The sequence below is a fragment of the Xenopus tropicalis genome, chromosome 2 (genome assembly GCF_000004195.4).
Source record: "Xenopus tropicalis strain Nigerian chromosome 2, UCB_Xtro_10.0, whole genome shotgun sequence".
Taxonomy (NCBI): domain Eukaryota; kingdom Metazoa; phylum Chordata; class Amphibia; order Anura; family Pipidae; genus Xenopus; species Xenopus tropicalis.
In genome coordinates, this window is record NC_030678.2 from 132,280,915 (window position 1) to 132,301,867 (window position 20,953).

The following is a 20,953-nucleotide window of genomic DNA, read 5'->3' on the forward strand; positions in this document are numbered from 1 at the left end:
TGCTATGGCCCCGGCCTGTCTTTCAAATAAGGGGTGAGCATGTCCCGCCTAGGACAGTACGTGGGGGGGTTAGCCAATCACAGCTGTGAATGGAGCCATGGCTGAGCTAATGATAACATTTCATCCAAAGACATTAATGAAACTGTGCCTTCTGAGGCCAAATTAACATGGAAAATAGTAGCAATAACTTGAAATTTGATTATACAACAGAAACTTGCATGGTCAGTTGTTTAAATGTTTTGCTTCATTTAATTAAAGGGAATGTGGTCACTCTAAAGATTCACAGACCCATACGGAAACAGATACACAAGGCAAAGACGTGATAAATTAGACTCCAGCGACAGGCAACAAAATCAGAATATATTTATCCCCAAATTAATATGTCTGCAATGGGAAGGATGCTGGCAATTCATACTTTCTTTAAGGACATGTACCCAAGCACCCCAGTGTCACAAAAACAACTGGATGCTGTACAAACAAGACATGTTACCTTATTCAGGACATTAGCACCCATGTGAGCCTCAAGAGGAAAAACCAGCCACAATGCTTATGTGAATTACAAAATGTGTATATATTACAAAATCACAAGGAGAACTAGGATTCTCTTTGCCAGCCCTATTAAAGGTATTTTTTATTTCTACGCACTGGTACTTTGGTTATGAAGTATGACATATTGTGGTTTTAATTAAATTGAATCCCTATGTGCAATATAACATATTCCCAGTTAGATTGTATTATTCTTGAGATACAAGTGGTTGAGAATAGAACTTACAAGGTGCTGCAAATCTGGCTACTGGAACTGATGATCCCTGCAGTGTTGATCTGAAACTTCAAAGTGGTCATAACAGATTGCCAGCTTGAAATATATGCTATAAATTGATCTGTACCCTGGCCTTCATTTCCAATATTTGCTCTCACTCAGGGTATCGGTTAAGACAGCTCTTTAAAAGGACCACTAAAACTCTGGCATAAAGAGATAAGGTCAGTTCCAGACCAGGCAGATTCTAGGCCTGAGCGTACACACATGCCGAGAAACTGCCCCTACACTCCTTTCCAGAGCAGTTTTTGGTGCCAAAATGCATACTCAATCCCACAGTGGCCCTGGGTGCAGGCACATCAGAAAGCAGTTAGAGAATCTGCCCAGTGTGGCTCTAGCTTAAAGCTCAGCCTATGAATTTACATACTGACCAATGATTACATACACTCTCTAAATCAGGTCATTAGTTCCAGACCAGGCCAGACTTTATATGTGACATGCTTAATAACCTGGGTTACAGCAATGCTTTTGAGTGTTTATTTACTCTTATATTATCTAAAGGCCATAGGCCACAGGGGAGTTCATCAGGGTTTAAAATATCAGTGACCCCTCAAGGGACATACATTTCCAGGGTCTGTCTCAGGATATTCAAGACAGTTGTCAGCGATGAAACAGAAATAGTACTACATATTATACCTATAGAAAAGATTATACACTGCAAGCAGATGTAATAACCACGGCAGGAACATGCATGTGATATAAAGAGGGTAGGCGCTGAAATACACAGATGCATGTCTGTCAAGTCCAATTGGTATACATATGGTAGTATGATAATATAGTATATACATGTCATAGCACAGGTCACAATTTCAAGCACAACTGCAGTGCGTCTTCTCCACAATGTAGAGTTCTTTTCCTAAAATTTTTGCATCACTGCTGTTGCAATAGGGGTGATTTGCTTCGTGCAAATGCACTACACCTGCTGCAACTACACACATTTATTTGCAAATTGTATGCAATTCTGTGAAAGTCCGTCATTTTTTTTTTTTTTTTTTAATTGTCTTCTTTTTAAAATTATTTCTAGCTTTTAATGGGGCTCACTGACCCCAGAAGCCAAAAAACTATAGCTCTGTGAGGCTACAGTTTTATTGTTATTGTTATATTGTATTACTTATCTTTCTATTCAGGCTGCTCCTATTCATATTACATGCCACTAACACCACTTCTTGGTTGCTAGGGTAATTAGAATCCAAGCAACCAGCTGCTAAAATGCTAAACTAAAGAGTTGATGAACAAAAAGCTCAGTAATTTAAATAGCACGCAAAACTGTGTATGTGTGGGTGCAGCTCCAGGCTGGGCCAATGTACCCTAGGCTATGTCCTAAATAACTAGGCACACTTCAGTCTCTTAGACATTTGTAACACATAAATCAGTGTAAAGGAAGCATGTTTAAAAATATTATACTTTACAAACTTAGTATATTTAAACTTCAATGCAGCATGCTTAAATTGATACTATGATACACATGAAACTTAGGCCACAAGATCTGTTGTTCCAAATGGTGATCATATACTTTCTTTATATTACACAAGAGCCATGAATATGTATGCATGTAAATTATATACCTAATATATAATAATATATTATATATTATATAACCTGTGCTTAGTGATGTCATCAGTTATAATCGGTGCTTAGTGATGTAAGTTGTGTCAAGTGACTCACTAAAACTTGAGTATTATAACAAATAGTATTGCAATATATATGAAGATGTAGGAAGTCACCTTGGAGTTCCAAAACCTGACACTGTTTACAATTTAAAGGAGAAGGAACGTCTACATCACTTGGGGATGCCAAATGTTTGGCAACCCCCAGTGATCGTAATCTCTTTTATGATACCCCAGGCAGTAAACTGCATCAGCCAAGGGTACTATTTAGCAAGCACCAAGGAGTGATCCTCTTCTTCTGCTTCAATAACCCCAGGCCAAGACATGAGCTGTAGAGTGAAAAATCTGGATATGTTTTGATAAAGTTTGACTTTTCACTCTACTGTACATGCACACCAGGGCAAACAAAGATCACCGGCCTGGGGCATTAGGTAAGTGATTACAATCACTTCGGGGGGGTGCCTAACCAATGACATTCCCTAGTGATTTAGACTTTACCTCTCCTTTAAAGATATTAAAGAGGCAAACTCTTCTGCGTTACTATCTGCCACTGCACCCCCACCATAGCCACTGCCAAACTCCTTATCACAACCAAACGCCCACACCTTCCCTGTTGCATCTCACCAAATTTGTATTCATATCAGAGCCCAACCACAGCTACCTTTTGCCTGCTTTATTACTACTGATGACAGGCACATTAACCTTGTCAACACAACAAATTGTCTTGGACACCTCTCTTCACATTCAAAACCTCCCTACACAATACTGTGCAACAGCTAAGGCACTCACCCATGTCCTCATCATATCTCACCTAGACTGTTAACTTGCTTTTAACTGGCATCCTTAAAAAAACAGTAACACCAAAAAATGAAAGAGCTTTAAAGTAATAAAAATATAATGCACTGTTGCCCAGCACTGGTAAAACTGGTGTGTTTGCTACAGTAACACTACTATAATTTATATAATAAGCTGCTGTGTAGCTACGGGGGCAGCCATTCAAGCTGGAAAAAAGGCACAGGTTACATAGCAGATAACAGATAAGTTCTGTAGAATACAATAGTGTTTTATCTGTTATCTGCTATGTGCCTGTGCCTTTTCTCCTTTGAATGGCTGCCTCCATGGCTGCATAGCAGCTTATTTATATAAATTATAGTAGACTTTCTAAAGTAAACACACAACTTTTACCAGTGCAGGGCAGCAGCACATTATATTTTAGTTACTTTTATACACTTTCATTTTTTGGTGTTACTGTTCCTTTAACTCCCACCTCTGCTTACTACAGTGTTGCTAGAATGCTCCTCCTCTCAGAGAACAGGCCCACCCACTACTGATTTTTTTTTTTAACAATGGTTCCTCCTCATGTCTTCCATTCTTCTCAAGTTTCAAAACTCCATCTATTTTCTTGTGTCTCCATATATTCCTGGCCATCCCTGAATTCCTCCATAGAGACTGTTCCTTCACTCTATTCAAAAGTAAACTCAAAGATTAGCTTGGAGCACTGTCCTTACACCTGACCTAGTTCTGGCACTCATGATACAGAGACAACCGCTGTAAATTGCAGCACTATTTCACCTTTCCTTTGTTTTGTTCATTCTTTCCAACAATCAAAACAATTGCTGCATCTTCTCTCCCACTATCTCATCTACGAATACACCATGCACTTGCCAACGTCGTTAATCAACAGATTAAATTTTCAAACCTGCCCTATCAACAAACTGGCCAATATCATTGGTCAGGGTAGTCTAGCAACATTAAAAACACACATAAAAAAACTTCTGTATAATTTTAACAGTACATATATAATTGGTTTAAGGCTAACTGCACACAGGTCTGTTTCTCTGCTGGTGTATAGCCAATCCACTGCAGACATGGGGTCAGCCCCACAGCACAAATACAGAGTGGATTTTGTTGTGAAAATGCATTTTCTCACTAAAATCTGCTGTGTGTGCAATGATAGGCACATCCTACGCCCCTCAGCGCGCACACATTCAGGAAGTAGACTGGCTTTTCACCACTGGGTTATATAACAGCAGAGAAATAACTTTTGTGCCATTAGGCTAAAGCCATGTGTAGTTTTTTTTGTCTTATATAGCTTACAGTAGAGATTAGTAAAGAAATTAACTCTCCCCTCAAAAATTAGATTGATTTAAACTTTCAGCTTTTCTGATATTTTGTAATACTTCCTTTACTTACTGTATATGTAGCTGTTCAGGCAAAGCCTATGGTTTTCTCTACCAAATTTCCAAAAACGTTCTAGTGGGAGATGTAAACATTGCTTCTGTTTTGATTTAACCTGGATTCTTGTAAATGTAACAGCCTGGAAATCCCTAATGGTGTACCTTTTTGAGTTAAAAAAACCAAACAACTTTTTGTTTCATATGCTCCTCAGCCACACCCATCTCTTAAATTACCAGCTAGAAAAGGGTTTCTGCGGATTGGCAGCCAATACCAAAGCAGTAGGGAGTCATTTGTAAAATACCTTGCCACCCATGCCACAGTCCTGGGTTAGCTGTGTGCTTTAATTTTGCAGTCCCAGAAGTACTGGATCTCGCAATGACAATGGGCTTGGGAAATTGGAATGCTTCTTTAGGCTTTGAGTACTGGGAACATTTGTGCTCCAGTTTATGGAAGGGATGTGCCAGCCCCAGACCATTATGACTGGTAGACCTGGTGCTACTTGCCTACACATTAAGCGCCCATGCTGCTGCTCTCCTACTGGCTGTCAATACACAACAACCTAAACCTTATAAATAGTGACTATAATAAGAAATGATTGTATTAATAGAAAATGCAGAGCTCATATATGGTTTACATTGCACACCATAATTAAAATCTTGTTGTTACCTACACTCATTTTCTAAATGCATTTAGGCAAATAAACTACAATAACAATTCTGCCAAAGGATGCAGAAGATATGCAGCATATTCAAAACAGATCCACATTTTATTACTGTAATAAAATCAAAAACAGATGTCTCTGGGTTGTTTAAATATTAACTTTAAGTTATCCTTAATAAGAAGGCTGCAAGAGGTCTCAAGAGGAACAGAAGAGGGAACAGGCTTGCTACAGACATTACTGGGTAAAAAAGATGTGGTTTAAGTAAAAATTCTGTTGTTAAAAACATTTTCAATGTGCATACATTTTTATAATTCACTCAAGATTGTACTTATTTGCAAAAGAAAAGCACGATTGCTTTCCCTCAGCATAGATTATATATTATATACCTATAACACAAAGGATTTTAAAACCAGAGCATTTTTTCACTAAATATATCCATTAAGGTTATTTAGCAAGTATATACTTAAATGAAAAGAGCATAAACAGTGTGGGAGGTAAAAATAACATTGCGTCTGTGGTTGTTCAAACAAATGAGCTAGTCATACAGGCAATGTTATGTACTTTGACCGGTCTGGAAGCTGGATGCACTGGGCATCATTTAAATAACCAGGAACACCCTTCTCCACCTACACAAAATAAAAAGTACTTCAGTACTTCTCATATAGAAATAAGCACACACTTTTGCAACAGTCAGCAAAGGAACAATCGCAGAATGCAATCACACCAGGCTGTTGTGCCAGGGAATAAGTTGTATCTCTACTGTATTAAAACTAAATGCAAAATGCTTTTATATTTATTTTAGCTCTTATATCATAAGGTAAATGTGCCTATAGAAGAAAAAAAAAAAAAAGATTTGCAGCAAAAGAGCAATCATTTCTATATTTTATCTGGTACATTTGTCCAATCAGGGCATAAACTTCTATTACTACACCATCAAATGAGCAGGAAGTGAAAGACATTGGGGGTCACGTTACTTGCAAATTTGGTAGTTTTAGATTATCTGTTACACATTCATATGAAGATCAGTAGGGCACACTTTTCCCATTCGGGTGCAGCACTGTACTATATATGCAGGCAGAAAATATTCAGTAAAAACATGTTTTTCTGTGAATAATCGCTTATATTATATTTGCATTCACTACAAAAATGCACCTGCTACTTTGAGCCATCTCTGATATTACATTGCTGGAAAGTTTTGTTGCCTGCGCAGTGACAAAAGATGACTTTTTGACTGGCATAATTGTAAATCACCAGTGGGAAAATATATGCATTGCGTAGTGGCCTGAACTTGCTTCACATGGCAACTTTGGGCTACTACTCCATGTATTTGTGATGCAAACTTTTTCAACCCGTCAACCTGTTTTACTTTTGCTTTCAAGTAAAATTGCAGCCAATGGCTGGAGAGGTGCAATTTTCCACCCCCTTAAGCTATTACAGTATGTATGTAAATATATTTTTATTTATATAGTGCTACCTGTGCATGCAGTGCTGTACAGTAGATCAATATGTTAAAACAACAAACATGGGTCAATACAATATAAATTCAAAATACAGTTACAGCCAAGTGACTTGGGCTGAGGTGCCTTTAGTCCTCCTGGCTTTTTCCTCTTGTAATAGAGGTACTGATTGATTTGCTCAAAGGACACATGGATCAAAGGTCCATGGCCTGGAAGACTCCAGTGCAATCTTGGTGATTACCAAGGGGCTGATTTACTAAGACACGATTTCGAATCCGAATTGGAAAAATTCCGATTGGAAACGAACATTTTGCAACTTTTTCGGTAATTTTGCGATTTATTCGGCGTCTTTACGATTTTTGCGTAAAAACGCGAGTTTTTCGTAGCCATTACGAAAGTTGCGCAAAGTCGCGATTTTTTCGTAGCGTTAACACTTAAAAGGCGCAAGTTTTAACGCTACGAAAAAATTGCGACTTTGCGCAACTTTCGTAATGGCTACGAAAAACTCGCGTTTTTACGCAAAAATCGTAAAGACGCCGAAAAAATCGCGAAAGATACGAAAAAATCGCAAAAGATACAAAAAAAAATCGCAAAATTACCGATCATTACGAAAAAAACGCAATCGGACGCATTCGGCCCGTTCGTGGGTTAGTAAATGTGCCCCCTAGTGTATGACTCTTCTGCCAAACATTTATAACATTTCAGATACATTTGGAAAAGGTATTGAGACTGCAAAGCAGACACATGAGGACTTGGCCTTTCAGACAGGAAATACAAAGGGAAAAGCTGCCACCCCCAGTAAGTTTAAAAGCCAAAGTACTTTTTTAACCACATATTTGACTCTGTTACTGCAGAAAGCACAATTGCTCTCTCTGCACTTATGGTGCAACCCCCTCCCATCTGCAGTGCAGAAAAGTTGGAGCCACTCACCTCTCTATGCTCACAAAAGATAGGGGGGAATGCTGGAGAGGGGAAAACCCTAGGCGTCAAGTGTCCTGTCATGTGTATGGAAGCTTGGAAATTCTTAATCTATATTACATAACATGTAAAGTCTTTTTCACTGGGGAGTGGGTTAACATTGTCAGCCCCCAGTAAAATAGACTTTACATGTCCTTTATATGGTTGAAAATCTAGTCCAAGGATCAGTAAGCAAGTAAACTACATTTGTATAACATTAAATAACATTATGTTAAATCCATAACCCACATGTGTACATACCCTAAATATTTTACCTTTTTTTCCTGATTTAATCTCTGCAGATAGGTGTCTCCATCTATATCTTTTAAAAGGCCACTTAGGCTTTTAGCCCACATGCAGAAGCTTCCAAGCACAACATATACTATTAGACTTTATTAGTTAGTAGGGATGCAAGGAATCCAAGATTCGGTTCTGGGATTTGGCCAGGATTCAGCCATTTTCAGCAGGATTCGGATTCAGCCAAATCCGAATCCATATAGTAAAGTGATTTTTTTGTCACATAAACACAGAACCTGTGTTGTCTTTAAATTAGGAAATTAGGATTTGGTTTGGCATTCGGGTGAATTTTTAGCAAAGGATTCAGGGTTCAGTTGGATCTTAAAATAGTGGATTCGGTGTATCCCTATTAGTTTAGGTGGCCATACACGCCGGTTGCCAAGCGAGCGGATCTTCTCCCGATATCCCCACCAACGGGTGGCCGATATCAGGCTAATTTGGTTATTTGGTCCTGGTATAGGTGTCCGTCGGTTCGGGGACCGCATCAACGAGCAATGCGGTTCCCGATCTGACTAATTTTTAAACCTGGCCGATTGAGATCTGGCCGTCGTTAGTGCCCATACATGGGCCGATAAGCTGCCGAATCGGTCTAAGGGACTGATATATATAGTGCAGGCTGGTATTCCATGGAAGCAAGAGTCCTACTTGTCTTGTGAGGAGTATGTGGGCCATCAAAACTTGCTGTCACTCCAGTTCCCAGGTCCAACACTTGTTTCCATAATGTGAAAAACCATAAACCATATACAACAATTTGTTTTCTTAAACTAATACAACTTTATCTGCTACAGAACATTTAGGGAAGTGCTTTATCAGTGACAACTAGCACAAAAAAATATTCAGGATTCTAAAATATAAATATATCACATGGATATGTCCTGTTATGACTCACTGAAAAAGACAATACATTACAAAGAAAATACTAATACAAGAGGCCAAAGTATCCAGCATGGGAGGAGCTGGGTATCTCTCTTGTACTATAAAAAATAATGCTATTACAGCCAAAATCTACAGACACAGAAGAGTCCAAGCAGCAGTCCTCAAAATACTGATGAACTCCAATTCCAATTATTCTCATCTGTAAATAAAGTTAATCATTAACATTCTTTAAAAACAGGTCACTCCACAATACTCTGAAATATATAAAAACCTTAGTTGATATCACATTAGCAAGAAAGGACTATAATAACAAATGTAACCCCATTAAAATCATATATATTAACTGGACAGGGACCACACCAAAAACTAGAACAGAAGTTGCTGAGGAATCACATGACATGTATAACTTGACCCGGAATTATCTACAATTATATTGTACTGGATCGTCGCAGAACTCTTAAAGTAAAAAGGTACCAAAATAAAAGTAGTAGTGACAGACAAAATGGCGCAATGTAGGGCTGGGTGATATACCGTTTAATACCGAATACCGGTGTTTTGTTTTTTTAACTATATTCATTTTTCAGATACCACAATACCGGGGTGTCAGGGTACTCACCCGTGCAGCCCGGTCTCACGCGCCTTCTTGCGTGCGTGCGCGCGCGCGCATCCCGTTGTCCGCGGGAAAAAAATACTGTCAAATACCGTGACACTGATATAATTTTGAAAAATACCGTGATATAAATTTTTGGTCATACCGCCCAGCTCTAGCGCAATGCTAATAAATACATTTAGAATGTTAGCAAGTTATGAGGCTGCAAAAAAATCAAGCCCTAAACTTCTTATTTTGGCCTGTAGGGAACCAGCGCATTTACACAGAAATATACAATTTTACAACATGGTGCACTTTATACAAATGATTCAATTATAACTGCTACTTTGGCTTCATGTGTCAAATGTTTCAAACCCAGCTAAGCATATCATGTAGAATGCTGTATTTGCTTCAGAATTTATTAAGCAAAAATAAAATGAACTAGAATCCCTTATTAGTAAGTCCGCATGAGCATTAGTCCTGGTAGTTCTTGTTGAGCTTCTAAAAAAATACTCCAACCAGAAAACACAGGTTACATAGAAATGATCACTGGATTTTCAAAATAATAGCTTCAAACCTAAGGCTACTAGAAAAACAAAGTCTAGTTTCCATTAAATAACGAGGAATTTAACTAGAAGTATTATTACATTAAATAATATAGTGCAAAAATATTCCACTTAAAATCATATAAAGGGTTTGACCAACAGCTCCAAACCAGGGAAAAAAGAGGGACAAAAGTAGTAAAGGTCCAACCCGCAGGTCTTACAATCATCATTCAAATGACACAAGACCTGATCACACTATATAACCTCTTATATTACCATATCTAAAACTTGGTAATATAAAAATAAACACATCCAAAAACTATATTCTACTTAAACGTGGAACCTATTATTCTTTTCTTTTAAATAGCATAGATGTCACCTAAAAGTAGCATAGGATTGACATAATGGTATATATGGCAAGGCATTCAAAAAGGAAAACAGGTCATTGACAAATGTCATGCAAAGTAGTGTATGTCACTGCTGAGAAGCAAGAAATGCATTGGTTTGTATTTATAGAGGAAAAAGTTATTGGAAAATGTCATAGCCAATCAAACGTTCATCCAGTTTAACATCCATATAAGCAGGACACTAACACAGAGAGCTAAAACTGTGGATGATTACAAATCATTTTGAGCCTGCAGTCCCCTTTGTATTTATAAACCTTGCAGTCCCCAACTATGGTGGGCTACACTTCTTGGCACCCCCAGAATGGTAAAGGGCCACAGGTGAAACATTCTGGTTATAAAATAAACTACTTAAAGCATATTACATTCGTACATTTTCTTTATGGAGGCAACAATTTAAGAAAAAAAAAAAAGATTACAACTTCATAATTGAAAACTTGATAGAAGATAAAAGAATCCCACTAATTCAGTAAGGCTGAATAACCAGTGATTAGCCTTTATGCTGCAGTTGTCAACATAAGCACAGCATACACAAAGTGCGTAAAATCAAGCAAACAACGTTACCTTTTTGTCCCTCCAGTCCCACCTGACTACAGTTTAGGGGGTCCCAAATGTGAGTGTGTCTGTAAATGTCTTTAATAAAGCCAGCCGTGTTGAAAATGGCCACGATAGATTAGAGGAAGTGGTATCGTTGCTTCAGCTTTCTGAGTCACACATGAAAGTGAGTGCTTATAAGGAAGGGAACGCCCATGTTGCCTGGGGCCTAATTATCCTGCCAGGTCAAACATGCAAATGTACAGGTAACACAAAACACACGGTGCAGGCTGGGAAGAGGAACGCCCTGCCCCACCTTATCCAGGCACAGAGCAAAGTGCATGTGTTCCTTGAAGCAGAGAGATGGCAATGCAGTGTAACAGGGGAGGACACTGCCTACATAATGAACAAGATACACAGTTTCAGTTTTACTTATACAGACAAAATGCATTTCTAAAATAAATCTAAAAGTTGCAACAGAAATAATTGTCAGATCATTTTTGTTATATACTAGTTTTCACAGATATAATGTATAACACTTTCCCAAATAAGAAGCTTTCAGAATTCACACAAAAAAGGCAGTAGGGCTTACAGTGCCCATCACAACCATTACATGTGAGACTTGCTCACGTGCCTTAAAGAAACAGTAACACCAAAAAATGAAAGTGTTTTAAAGTAATTAAAATATAATGTACAGTTGCCCTGCGCTGGTAAAACTGGTAAGTTTGCAACAGAAACGCTACTATAGTTTATATAAATGAGCTGCTATGTCAACACGGGGGCAGCCATTGAAGCTGGAAAAAAGGAGAAAAGGCACAGGCACATAGCAGATAACAAATAAAACCCCATTATATTCTACAAAGCTTATCTGTTATCTGCTAAGTGCCTGTGCCTTTTCTCCTGTAAATGGCTGCCCCCGTGGCTACACAGCAGCTTTATTATATAAACTATAGTAGTCTTTCTAAGGAAAACACACCAGTTGTACCAGTACAGGGCAGCATTACATTATATAGTAATTACTATTATACACTTTCATTTTTTGGTGTTACTGTCCCTTTAATTACTGGAATCCTGTAAAAATACGAGACGTGCAAGTGATTTAATGAATACATAATCAGAAACAATTTACAGGTTTCAATTGCTCTTAAACTGGTGGTTGTACTACAGCAAGTACAGGTAAGGGATACCTTATCTGCAAACCCATTGTCAATAAGAACAAACACAACAATAGAAATGCATCCACCATATGCATGGCCCCTCTGTATGGTATATGTCTGTTAACAGATGGATACTTTACAAGAAGCTATACAGGCTATGGCAGCCTTTATATTGTTTTGTTCATCCAAACTGACAGCCTGGCTGATACTCACAAGTGCTGACCAGTGTATGGCCACCTTAAGGTATCATGGAATTAAATAATTTATGCACGCATAGCATTTTTATCTGTTTATGCTTGGTAAATGGTAAAAAGATAGGGCTTGCACAACTATACAACATGATTCTAGCTACAGAGTTACAGCTTGTGTAGCTGCAAAGGGACACATCCAGAAATAGGGGCCATCAATTGCCAATACAAATCATTTTTTTAATAAAATTATTTTTTAAAGCAAAATAATTTAATTTTCTACCCTGGCACCTGAATGTTACATCCCAAACCTACAGCCTGCAGGCTTCAGAAGGGACAGCAGTGGTAATGAAAAGGCATCATTTTATAAGGGACCATTGCGCTTTCTCCATAGAAGCCCACTATCCTTGCTACAGAGTACAAAAAAAAAAAAAAAGATAGGAAGATTAAGTGGCTCATCGGAAGACAGATTTGCTATTGCATATGGCTACTATACAGTACAGGATGTGTGGAACTTTGAAACAAAAGGGACCAAATAATTTCTACAGGTCAATAGTGACAATATAAGTTGGACTCTCAGGCAATGTTGCATCATGCTGCCATAAACTCAGTGGATAGCACGTTTTGTTATGAAGTACACAATAAAGTAGCATCCCAAGAATATCGGGTCCCAAGAAGAATTCTTGATAGTATCCTTTTAAAGTAAATTGTAACTTCAATGGCATTAAAGGTCCCCATACATGGGCCAATAGTAGCTGCCGATATCGGTCCCTTGGACCGATTCGGCAGCTAATCGGCCCATGCATGGGCACTTCCGATGGGCCTGCCCGACCAATATCTGGCCTGAAATCGGCCAGATCTCGATCGGGCAAGTTAGAAAATCTAGTCGGATCGGGGACCGTATCGGCTCATTGACGCGGTCCCCGGACCGACTTTACCTATGCCCACCATTATAATTCGATTGATCAAATTACCCTGGATTCTCCCGATATCGCCCACCTGTAGGTGGGGGATATTGGGAGAAGATCCGCTCGCTTGGCGACATCGCCAAGCGAGCGGATCCGCCAGTGTATGGGGACCTTAAGTGTCTACTCCCTGCCCAGGGTCTTGAAATAAAATCAGCATTTGTCATACCTACTGATTTTTCATATTTTTGTTTTGGAGGCATGGTAACCGCAATATATTGATACAAAGATTGTAAAATACTTTGCATTCCATTGTGAATGCACTAGTCTTTCTTTCATATATATCATACATCATTGCCCCTGGAACTGGCCTTTTTGTAAGTGTGTAAGAAAGTTTATTGAGGGCTAATAACCCATAGAAAACCTATGTTACCAAACACAAGCTATTTTTGGATATTTAAGGTAATATTATAATAAAATATAATTATGAATCTGTGGTGCATTAAGCAACCAAGTAGGAAAATGTGGTTAAACATATATTTGCCATGTAACTATAATTATGTTTTTCAAGGCTCGATTATATGGAATTTTTATTTTAAGGACCTTTCCATGACTAAAAACTAAACCATTAAAATTTTTAATTAAAATTATCTATTAAAAGCAATATCTGTTCATCTTCTGCTATACTTTTCACTGCTCCCCATCACTTGCACACTTTTGAGATCCTTGTTCATCACAGGTCTGTTAATCACAGAAACTGCTAAATATTATAGGAAACCGTCTTGGTTTAAGGAAAGGTGACAACTGCAATACTATTTCAAGGGTACTTGTACTCAGAACTAGCATTGCTGTGGGTTACTGCAACTGGACAAATTTAGTGATTTTAATTATATATGAGGGTATGTTCCCTATGACATCACAACAAACAAATTAGGGTCAATTTCGTTAGGAGTGAGTGTATTTCTATATTCCTACAGTGCCCAAATGCCATCCATAGTAAATTACCCAAATATCAGTGCGGGCAAAAAGAAACAGAAGGCTAGTGTCACGGGGAAGATTCTCAGACTCCTGGTGCAGCCATAACTGTGCAGCGTTTAGCCACAGGCCAAGAATCCACCCCATGTGGCACTAGCCTAAAAATTACAATAAAGCATTAGCAGACATACTGAAGGGTGGGCTATGTTCTGGCCCGATATTGGCATTTTCAGTGTATCTGTGTTGTCTGCACACCTGTTTACTGTGCAAACATGCTCCAATAGTGGTGTTTTGATAACAGTATCTTTGGTATTGTCTACTTTGAAACTGATCTGCCAATCCAGTGTAGCAATCATTACATACTTTCTTGTGTCCCCTGCTGCTTATGGAAAGCATCATACTAATGAAACGATTATGTGTATTCTATGTGAAATAAACACTTGCTAGTCTCTGTCTTGATCTTGCCTGTTTGCAGCAATACAAAAATGTTGTTGCAATGTACATCTCACCACAAACTTCCCTCTAGCACTTGCTTACGTGAGTTCTTCTTTCACAAAAGCCAGTATCACAGTCTAAAGCTGTGACAGTTAAAGGCATAGGCTTTTATTTGTGATTTGAGCCATTTATTTTCATTTAGAATTGCTATCATATTATGCTATATGCTTATTGTTGCCTTGCCAGTCAAGCTGCTTAATGGCAAAGCTTAGTTTACCAGACAAAGGCACACTGGAATACAAACACAAGTCAAGAACAAATGAAAATGATCTATGTGAATTCTAGGCTTATGCCACATGGGGCTGATTCTCCAGCTGCATATAAATGAAGCCCGAGAATCAGCCGAACCACTGGCATCCTTTCTCTCCTGTGTCTGCACCCAAAGGCACTGTGTTAGCCTGTATGCAGACACCACACAGAGGACATAGGCACTGAAACTCATGATTATGAATTTTCAAGCCGAAATCCACTCCATGTGATTGCACCCAGGCCAATGTAGTGCCAAGGGGTGCAGACATAGGAAAGTGCAGATGCGAGTGTAGGTGGTGTTTTTTCAGGGCTAGCTTATATACAGGCCTAGAAACAGCCCAGTGCGGCACTAGCCTAAAGGTACCACAACTACAGTTGCATGAAAATGGACCCAGTCATCACTAATTGACACCAATCATCGATAGTACTTGCTTCCAAATACATTCCTTCCATATAGTTGCACTTGGCGCAGGTATGTTTGTCCCACCACCTGTTCTGAATTGCAAGTAAGGGCATATATTGATGCAGGGAAATAATTGAATTACTACCACTCTATGGCTGCCACAGCTGGCTGCGTCACTACAAGCAGAGCACTTGTGACTAGAGACTCATGTGCAGAATTGCAAACATCATGCTCACTTGTAAGTGTTTTGAATAAAACACTGCTGAGCACTTTGCTCACTAAATTACTCTTTCTGACCCTCAGAAACACATTGCCAAGTTCATCTGCTGCTCATGTGTGTTTAGAGCTCAGCAAGTACCTGTAATAGCTAGGGAGCCCTCTACTATCAGAGACACAAAAGAACTCCTTGCATGAGACACTGCCAGTTTATAGTGATGTAAGCAAAGAGAAATTTGACACGTTTTTACATGTCCAAATAAAATGCACTTCAGTGCATCATTTTGTTCAAATTATGTGCACTCCTTTACAAAATACAAAAGTTATAACTGGTAAAAAAGCTTGAATAACAAAAAAAGGGGGGGGGGGCTTAGAATGCAATAATATTAAATATGGCAAGTGCACACTGTTAAGTGCAAACATTCTAAAAGCATGCAAAATTCCATTTTTAAATAGCAAGCACTTCAACTGATGTGCCACCTAGTGGCAGGATTTTTTTTTTTTTTTACTTTTAAGGGGGACCAAAAGATATAACCAGTTAAATGGCGCAACATGGCTCCTTTAAATAAGTATGAGATATACAAAAATAGTGTGCTATAGGGCACCAGTTTTAATCACAAAAGGTTTTTGTTGTTATGCTTACAGCTGAAATACAGGCAATGTAGACAGTTTACATTAGGACAGTTAGGGAATGGCAGTAGTTGGTGGTGTGGCTTTATAAATACATGTTCAAAATACTATACCTTTCTGTCAGTAGTCTTTATATATTCACTAATTAGAGTGTGTCTGGACATATTTTACTTTATGAACATGCACCATTTAGCACACATACAGAGCCCCAGCCTCACTGTACATGCTCACTGGCTAATCTAAAGAAAGCAAGATAAAAAAAAAGGGAGGGATGTTTTTATTATTTTTTTATCCTTTATTTATATTGTACCAACAAATGTATGCAGCACTTTGCAGAGTTTTTTTTTTATTTTTCACGTATGTAAAAAATATGTAATTTAGGATCTAACACAAAAGGGAACTTAACTGGAATATTGTTGGCACCGCTCCCTGTCTAGCCACCAAATCAAAAAAAAAATGGAGAAGTCACAGAAACACAACTGCTTGTTTGAAAGATAAAAAATTCTTTCATTAAGCATACAGACAAACAAATGAATCTGCAGTGCAGCTGCATCACTTCACCCTATCCTTGGCCAATACAGAAGTAAAGCGTTGGGGAAGCAAGCTGTTTTATCAAATCACAAACAGTTGAGCTAAGAATATCTGACAACAGGGAATATTTATGGAGGAGGCAGGATTGCAGCACCCCCATAACACCGCAGAGCTGTACGATTAGTGATACTAGTACACTTCTTATAGGAACATTTCAGTATAATTTGTTTAAAAAAAAAAAAAAAAAGACACTTAAAAGAGCTACAACACAGAAACATTTAGAATCAAACATATTAAAGCATCATATAATAGTAAACTATAAAAGTATATCTAATAATAATGCTCAGACGCTAATGTATAATGCCAGTGTTGTGTGTTTTTTTTCTATGTGGAAATGAAACAGCTCTCAGCTGAATCATTTTGCAATGCATTTAAATGTGACTCGAGGCGCATGTGATAGTACAGGGCAATGAACAGGCAATTGTGTGCCACTGTCTTCCAATGGTAACTGCTGCTTTGTAAGTGGCATTCTTCATACAGAGATTTTTTTGCATAAGCAACATGGCCCGTTAGCCATATTTAAACCAAAACTTCCATGTAACATTTAACATCCTGACTGGGATGGGGTAGTTCACCATTAAGGTAACTTTTACTTTCTTAAAGACATTCTTAGCAATTTTTCAATTGGTCTTCATTTTTTATTTTTAATAGTTTTTAAATGATTTGCTTTCTTTTTCTGACTCTTTCCAAACTTTTAAATGGGGGTCACTGGCTCCAGCTGCCAATAAACTATTGCTCTGTGAGGCTTCAATTCTAATGTTATTGTTACTTTTTATTACTTATCCTTCTATAGAGGCCCTATCCTATTTATCTTCCAGTCTCATTTAAACCACTGCCTTGTTGCCAGGGTAAATCGTACCATAGCAACCAGACAGCTGCTGAAATTCCAAACTGGAGAGCTGCTGAACATAAACCAAAATAATTCAAAACACAAAAACAACAACAAATGAGGACCAATTGCAAACTGCCCACGAACAGAACTCCCTCAATCATACTTAAAAGTTAACTTAAAGGTGAACAACCCTTTTAAAATATGCACATTTTCCACAGTGGAAAGATTCTCTCACATACCATTTGTTGTAGGGTGGCACAGTGGCACAGTGGCACTCTGGTTAGAACTGCCACCTTACCGCAGAGATAAAATTGTAAGAAAGGCACTATCTTGCCTGAGTTAAATAGCTGAATGAAAATAGCTGTGTGAAAAAACAGAATCAGCAATCTAATTTAATCCAATGATTGCTGGAAAGATCTTAATTGTAACATGTATGGCCACCTTAAGGATATTAGTGTTTCATATGGAAGAATTTTGTACTTTCATTTCTCCCTGTGTAGAGGGCTGCTTTAAACACAGTGTTGTTTCTTACCTCTTTTATGATCTTTTAGTCATATCTTCATTTTAAGTTGTTTCTCAATCTTGAAATCATTGGTTTGGAACAGCAATCTCTGCCATACAGAACATACAAAATTTAATGTTTTTGTTGAAATCGTATACATTAATGTTCAATTTTTCACTTTACATAAAAGATTGTGCAGATTTTAAATATTTGGTAAAGCCAAAAGGGCAAAAAAAGAAAATTGGCCAGTAACCTTGAAGTTTTCTAGTGGAGCAGTACTCCAGAAATAAAATAAACCTATTTTAGTACTTGTTATGATATAATAAAAGCTTAAATCTTGCCAGGCAATAGACACTGTGTCTCACCTGCATATGTCAATGCAGTACCAAAGGGAGCCAGTACTAAGGGGTTTCTCAATCGCATATCATTTTCAAGCATAGTTATGCATTTTGCAGCAACCCCCTTTATAGTTCTGCTTTAGTGGCACTCCCCAAAGCCCACCAACTATATTCTATCCCCGCCCAGTGTCGGACTGGGACCCCAGGGGCCCACCAGAAAATCTTAGGCCATGGGCCCACTCCAAGTCTATTTTATTTACATGCTACCATCTATCCTTCTATTTCTCCTCTTTTTTCCCATGCAGAAATAGGGAATGACCATGGAGTAGGCCAAACAGATAAAAGCAGGAGGGCCCACCTGGGAGTTGCCAGTACCATAAGCACTTGCCAGTACCATAAGCTACAATAACCTACAGGATGATGGCAAAACAATATTTATATATATGTGCTCTACATATTAAAACAAACTTATACGTTTAAAAAATGACCGTTTGTTAAAAGACATGAGCCTGGCCCTATCTAAGAGAAATAAAAGGGAGTTAAGAGTTTACGCCATGAAAAAAAAATGAGTTTTTGCCGCTAACTAGAACCCTAACAATACAGCATGGAAACAACTGTTTATATGTGTTTTCTTCCTACTGCTGCACATATGTCATCTGCAAAGAGCCCTGCCCAGAGGCGATGTTGTAATAGTGTAGCTAAGAATGTGCAGGCTGAAATAAAGACAGCCAATCGATGACTGCCATGTCTATTTACAATGAGGCTGCAGCCCACACAAGGACCGCTCCCACAGTCACATGCTCTTTTTTACCAGGGAAGATGAGTACTATTCCGGGCAATTGCCTGGGTCGCTTGGTCATATTGTGAGGAAAATCCCAGGCTGGGAGAGCACAGTGCTACACAAGCACATCATGTGAATATGAGGAGAGGGAGGGGCCTAGTGATCTAACTAAGCTTACGGATTCCCAGCAATGCCCCAGCTGTGTAGCTGCACCCCCACACACATACTGTATGCCATGAGCACAACCTTTTCTAACTTAATAATTTCTTATTTCTGAAAACATAGTGCTATCAGCCACTCTGCTACAGTTCCTATAATATATTTGAGATTAAATATATGGCACATAGGGCTATTTCAGTTGCTTTAAATTCTGCATTTTAGGCAGATCAAAAACATAACATTAAAGCACCCAAACATCCCCCTCTTAGACTTGCATTACAGTCACCTGCTGATCACTCCTGTAATGCTTGTCAGGCAACCTGAAGATGCAAAAAGATTTTTTCTTTCTTTCTGCTTTGGGCACTTTCAAGCCACATTACTGGGCTACTTAACATGGCGCTTAAGGAGGCCAAAACAAAACAATTTATCATTACCATAACTTGCATCCAGCTATAATTACATCATATAAAAACACAATTATTAGAATCTTATTGGTATCACTAGGAGAGAAGGAAAACTTTGCCCCTCCTCCCAGGCCAGCAGCACTGCATGTCCTGATACTCACAAGCCTGTTGTGGCCATCACACTAGACTAGGCAATGGAGTAACAATTGTGAAAGCAGACCCTGTGGTCGCTGGGGGAATTTTGGGTTGGTCCACGGTTCTGCATATAAATCACCGGGCGGGGAGTGGGGGTTTATAAGCAAGCAGGCCAGGTGAGTCTACTCTGTTAGGGGCCCTTCTGAAGATTTTTTTGGAGGTGGGCCTGACGCAGAGTAGTTACACCAGGGACACTGTGCTTGGAGAGATAGGATATTGTTCTAAAAAGGACAGCTGTATACATTTGCCCACAGGGTCTTGTCACCCCCAGCCAGGTCTGCATTGGGCTTCAAAATAGGGCCTGGCATTTCAGGTAAAAAGAGGTTCAAACAGCCCCCAACCAGTGCAATAAACAGTGAATGTCTATGGCATCTTACAGCAACCCCTCTGGCATTTGCCAAAATCCACACATTGCCAGTCTGGGCCTGCCCCAGCCCAGCATGACATGAAATAACTAGCTTTGGCAAATGTCAGTCCCTTTCTTATTAGTAATATTGACCTGACCTGATCATTTATAGAAAGGTTTAAGTAGCATTTACTGCTTATTCTATAGAAATGCCTGGGACCTGGGTGCTCTGGGTAAGGAAGCTCCCAATATTCCCACAGTGCAGTGCCAACTGCTGGCATGCACCATTAGAGGTCTCACAGCAAAGACTTCTGATCAAATATTAAAAGTTAGGTTCAAGCAGGCAAACAGTTTTGGTAAAGTGCAATTCCATTGAAAAACAAAGTAGAAGACTATTTTCTGAATGTGTTATAAATAGGCCACTACATATTTTATAAATTACCGTTAATGCATTTTAATGGTTTTAGAATTCATAAAATTGTCTTAAAAGTCTATTTGAAACGTAACTATCAAAAACCTATACATAATGTGATATATAAAAAAAAATGTCGTTCCCATACCGGGAGTCGAACCCGGGCCGCCTGGGTGAAAACCAGGAATCCTAACCGCTAGACCATATGGGAAGTGCTATACCTTCCGCTTCACTGACGTAACACAAACATAAG

The 20,953-nt window shown here is 38.7% G+C and overlaps 1 protein-coding gene and 1 non-coding gene across 5 annotated transcripts in view; both read right to left on the bottom strand.

Annotated features, from left to right (window-relative positions):
- Positions 1-20,953, bottom strand: part of elf1 (E74 like ETS transcription factor 1) — a 64,396-nt gene that overhangs the window by 42,818 nt on the left and 625 nt on the right. Inside the window, 2 exon segments of one of the 4 annotated variants that reach the window (NM_001079386.1) lie at positions 18,096-18,174; positions 20,849-20,906. The gene's annotated coding sequence lies outside the window, so the exon portion shown is untranslated. 4 annotated transcript variants of the gene reach the window in all.
- trnae-uuc lies at positions 20,840-20,911 on the bottom strand. The gene has a single exon. It is a non-coding gene; the product is annotated as a tRNA-Glu (tRNA).